We start from the raw sequence: 5,854 nt of genomic DNA on the forward strand, positions 1-5,854 counted from the left end.
AGATCTGCCGGCTCTCAGATCTGTCCATACGATTTTAATGTAGTCTCCTGTTGGGAAAATGCCCTTTTATTTTCCCTATTGCATCCCCACAACTTGATAATGGATGTGGTATTGGACAGGGGCCCATGGACTGAGGAAGGTCGGTGATGGATAACCTAGTTTCAGACCCGTCATCACCATACAGCATGTGCCTTGTATCTGTAGTAAAGTACCCCCCACCCACCCGCACACACTGAGCATGCTCAAGATACAGAATCAGGGAAGAGAAAGTAAGTGACATCACATTAACTGCATCTCATTTATCATCAAATTATTAAAAACATAGAATTAGTCTTTATGGAAAGGGTATCAAAATCCATGACCAAAAAGGAATGAGTCATGAAAAGTCAACACTCATAAAGAGGGCTGGTAAATGCTGTGGAAACATAACCTCACCCCTGTAACACAACTTAAAAACAGCACATTTGTGTAACATGTGCAAGTTGTTTTTAATGGACACGGCAAACAATCTTTATTCACATTTAATGCTCCAGATTTGTATCAAAATGGCAGTATGAAGTAATTTGCATTTTATTCAGTAGATCATAGCAATTGACTAATATGTAGTGTTATGATCAGTTACCAGTACGTCTTTCCAGCTAATGAATGCATCATCTGACATGTGTGACCTCTTTATAGCTTCCAGCAGGTCAAGAAAAATTAATATTAAAAGACAGGGTGTAACTACAAACTAGATATTTATTAAAATGATCAAAGCAAAAGTCACTGCTAACCATAAGTGACTGTCATATGCTGGCAAACAATATTTTAGACACATTTTTATGATGAATAATAATAATTATATGCAAAGCCAATAAGGAAATTATTTATTATTAATTAAAGGAAAAATGCAACAAAGCAAAAAGGAGTAATGAAATTCAAATAAGATATGACTGACAAGAGTGTGTGACTAACATCCAGTAAACCTTGCATCAATGAAGAGATGAAAAACAGTGACAGGCAGAAAAAAAATCAGATCCTTATGGAGCTTTACAGAACGGCTGGTTATATTTTCAGCATGTTTTACGTGGTTTGAGATGCTCTTTTAAATCTGTCATCCTATTGCCTCTAACCAAATCAGAGCAAAAAGAAATTCAATGGAATGCACATTTGCGCTCCTTTGATGCCCTCATTACATGAGCAATACAATAATACAAAGAAACGTGTAATGTGATCATGTTGTTATGACTCGAGCATTTGTGTTCTCACCAAAAACAGTTTTTGGGAAACATATCCAGTGTTTAAGCCTGTTTCAGCGACACAACCGGAACCTTAACTGCAGAATGCAAGGGAGCAAAGAAACCATCCGACTCCCTCACTTCTGCTCCCATCATATCATATCTTATATAAGTCTTGAATATCAACGTCAAAACCAGCAAAAAGGAGCTGCACATAACTTTTTCTCCTAGGATAAAAAAAAAGAATCCTTCTGAACGTTGAGATTCTATGTCCATAAAAATACTGATGGAATAGCTCGTGCCTAAAGTGAAACCTGATCACTTTTTCTACAAGCTGCTTACTTGAGCTTCAGCTCACTAAAGCACCCTTTAGTTTGACTTTCAGATTTAATGGTGGATTATTACTCCAAAGCAAGCATCATTTGCAAAGAAGTAATGATTATTTGACTTGATGGAATAAATAGCACTTTGCATTTCAGTGCAGATTCCCAGACCACTTACAAATATATTAAAGAACAGAAATGCTCCTGTTTTAAAACTTCAGCATTTTTCTTTTCAAAAAACACAGAGGAGTTGTGGTTTGCATTAATCATTTCTAAATGATAAATCAATCTTGAACTGTCTTTTTTGTTGGTGGGAGATGCAGCGCCGCAGGAGGTAATTAGTCCAAGGTTTGAAGTTGTGACGCACAATTTGAAAACAGCTGTACCGCTCACCCTATAGCAAGAGTGTTATAGCGTTTCGAGGAGCTGCAGGCAGTGGTTTCTCATCCTCGGTGTGATGACTTGCTCCTGACACATCTTACTGTGCAGCACAAAGAGTCAGTATACATTAGAGGAAAAGAAAAAAGTAAAAGATTCTCTCCACGTGTTCACATGTTTTGCATTTCTTGCTGGGAGAGGATGACATTTCATTTTCCTACACAAGTCATCTCCAAAGGGCTAATTCAAATTGCACTCCAAGCTGTTCCTAATCCTCTTTCAATTTTTGTCTCCATGATCTGAATACCAAAACATTTGCTGTTTGTCTTTTAATAGCAAAAGATGGTGAAGTTTGGCACACCTGTTGCAAATGTTAGAAAAGAAAACTGTTAAATGTATCTCAGCATCTCATTAACTGCAGATTTACTCTATCATTGATAGGTTAGGAACTTTAACAGTTCATATGTGTCAGAACTGTCTTTGTATGTGACCCAGTGACTGGTATCGCAAGCATAGTAATAAGTGTTAGGCCTACAATGCCCAAATTTAATATTCTCAGTGGGTGGTGCATAACAAAAACCTGACCTAGATAAGGTCCCATAGGAATTGATATAGTAAAGATGTTAGCAATTATGAGCCTATTCACACATCTAGCAAATACTGAGTAACATTGCTACTTCTAATGCTATTTACTACTGCTATTGAATGCTATTGATAGCTTTGCCTATACAGTAAGTAGCATTCTTGCTAAGCTTACAGTGATTTAAATAAGTACCGACTGTAAAAATAAATAAATAACTAAATTAACTTTGTGTTCATATTCAGAGTGAAGGGACTGTGAGAATAAGGCATTCATCATTGTAAAGTACTGATTTGTTTAGTCTAATGTCAGAGTTTCCTTTATGACTTTTAAGTGAAAAAAAAAAACAGCTGAAAGAACAGCTTTTATGTTTTAGCATAAGATCTAAAAAAACAACATAATAAATAAAGATCCTACTGCATTATGTACTTTATTGTAAAGGCAAATGTAGAAGCAACAAGCTGACAAATGTCTAAAAGCTTCAAAGGATACTACTTGCCCTAATGCAAGTTTGAAACATACAAGTTCAAAAAGACACAACTGAGCAGAGTTCATTATCTTACCATTTACTTGTCTGCTGGACACATGCTGTCAGTCTCTATTCCCCAAGCTTGGTATGCATCTTTTCTATAAAAAAAAAAAGAACAGAAAAAGAAAAACCTTCAAACGCAATAACGCTAACACACATTTTCTTATACGTAAGAGTGTCACTTTGTGTCACTGTAATACATTCAAAGAAAATATATTTGTTTTCAGATTGATTATAAATGGCTCATATCACAATATTTATGCCACAAGGCAGCTGCTAGAATATCTGCAGTTTTGCTTTCTCCACTTCTATTTTTAAGTGCTGTGGTCATGCATGATCCATTGTGGGCTCAGCAAGGCACCCATCATGCCAAAGCTCAGGCTGAGCTACAGTATCAAACAACTGGTGCTGACTGTTGCCATGAGATTTTCTCCACACTGAACACACTTCACTTGCACAGCGCGCCGCTAACAGCCCTCGCCAAGTAATCCTCACACACTTATGTGCAATGTGTGAAACAAGTTTTTTCATCCACTCGTCAGATCAGCTAGTGGACATCCACTCTTGACGTTGTCCTCTATTGTATTATTAAAATATAAAATTAGTTTTTTTACCCGGTGAAGTATTCCTTTGTAATTGCCAGTACCAAAAAAAATTCACCTCTATCTTTTAAGTCTTCATTTTAGTGTTTAATGTTTTAGCGAGCATGCAACTTATGAGGATGGTGGTGATATTCTTTTCAGCAAATGCCTTTTTTGCAACTCGGTAAAGGTTGTGCTGATACACAACAGCAGCTGGGAAGTGACTTTGGTGTCTACATAAGTCAACATTAGCATTTGGCATGTAATTCTAGGTCATATTGGCAGGCCGCAAAAGTGAAAATAAGAAGGAAAATATTGTACATTTCTGAAGTTTTTAAGTTGTCTCTAAGGAAAATGCTCACATGTACAGTGCGTAAATAAATAACACAGAAATATCAGACTTTCCAACCTCTACCATGTAACATAACACTAGAAATAATAGCAGAGATAAACTGAGAGTTCTGGCTACCCTTGCAGTGCATCAAGCTATGAGAGAAGTTTCTCTTTACCAGCCCTGTACGCCATGTCCTTATACCACATTTCTGTCCATTAACACATCCACTGTGTGTGCATTCAATTTAGGAACTTAATAGGAGGCAGATGAGTCTTGTAGCCGCTCCCTTCGCAGCCGGCGACCCTGTAGGAGGGGAAATTTGTCCGACTAAAATCACCCCAACGGGGGAGAGATCTTAGGTCAGAAGCCTTAAGTTGAGGAAAGCTCACACTCCTATGAGTTTGTGATGAAAACCGTGTGATCCGTCATTGCCGGCACGTTTGTCTGTTAGGGACTGTAAGCATGCTGGGAGCTCCCACATGCCTCAACTTGATCACAGTTAAGCTGAGCAACATGGGGTACCAAAGCTATCACTCATTATGAAAATGGACGGAACCTGAGATAAGCGTCCACATTAAATGATTAGCAGAAATCCTTATAGTAGGGACCAGTTTAAGAAGTAAATATTATCCCCATAAAATATCCCTTTAATCTCAATTGATATAATATTTTATCCAAATACACTAAAAAAAAGACCAGGTGCGTTATATATTCGTCATGTCACTTTACTTTTGCAATATGGCTGAAAGTAATGCCTTACAGTGCCTTTTGTATGTAGATTTATATATATTTCAGTGGTTCTATGCCACAGTATGAAATGTAAGGTATTAGATAATTTCATTCGAGTGTATAAAATAGAGCTTCAAGATATTATTTCAAAAGGTTAAATATGATCATGATAAAATGTTTTAATTTCAGTACAGCCTGGCCAATACTACATGCCGATTGCAATATAGATACTGATATTTTCCATATTTCAATTTAAAAGCATGAAAAATATTTTTGGTATGTAAAAGTGATTCTTAAAAAAAAAATCAGAATGCTGAACAATATTTGTACAAAGCAAAATATCTTAGAATTTAAAAAAAAATAATTTCCTTATCGCAGCTTTCCAGTACAGTAATTTCTTTAAAGTGAGATCTAGGGAAATGCTAACAACAGGCTAACAAAAAGTATTTCCTTTAAATTATAAAATCGCATTCTATCAACAAAATGGATATTTTATAGTCTAACATATCATGTCTAATGGGCCATTCGGGTCCATATATACCTTGTTACTAATGTATCTACCAATAACTAAATACACTACACATCACAGCGGTCAATTCCATGATAAAATTACTGCCCTGACCATATGTGAGGACATTTAATAAATGTATGCAGCATATTACTTCAAAAGGTAAGTCTTGATGCATTTGTCTGCACCACTACAGGCCAGGAGTTAATAAGCTAATAAGTCGAGGTTCTTTACAAAGTGGAAAATCCCAGTAAAAGCCTTCCTAATAAAACCTTTAAGGGCTGCATTTAAGTAATGATCCATGATTGCTTTCCTCTGAATCCTCTTCCAAACAAAAGCAATTCCTAAACAGCGGTACCATCTTGTCTCACACCAGTGCTAACATGACCTCCCACTTGCCATGCTAGTACAAAGGTAGCAACATCCCTCCGTTCTGGAGCCAGCACAAGTCTGGCTCTGATTAGCATCGGAGCTACTGCCTCTCCCTGAGAAAAATGCCGCTGGTTTAGAATAAATGTTATTGTTTGTCACAGGAAACCAATCTGATTACTGTTTCTTCTCTCATGTGCGCACTTAACGCCACACACCGGGCTGTATTTACGCATGTGGTTTTCATTCTGCTGCCCGAGCACAGGGGAAACGGACACCTCACATTTTCATCTTTATTAAGTCACA

Source organism: Astatotilapia calliptera, chromosome 2 (assembly GCF_900246225.1).
Source record: "Astatotilapia calliptera chromosome 2, fAstCal1.2, whole genome shotgun sequence".
Classification (NCBI taxonomy): Eukaryota; Metazoa; Chordata; class Actinopteri; order Cichliformes; family Cichlidae; genus Astatotilapia; species Astatotilapia calliptera.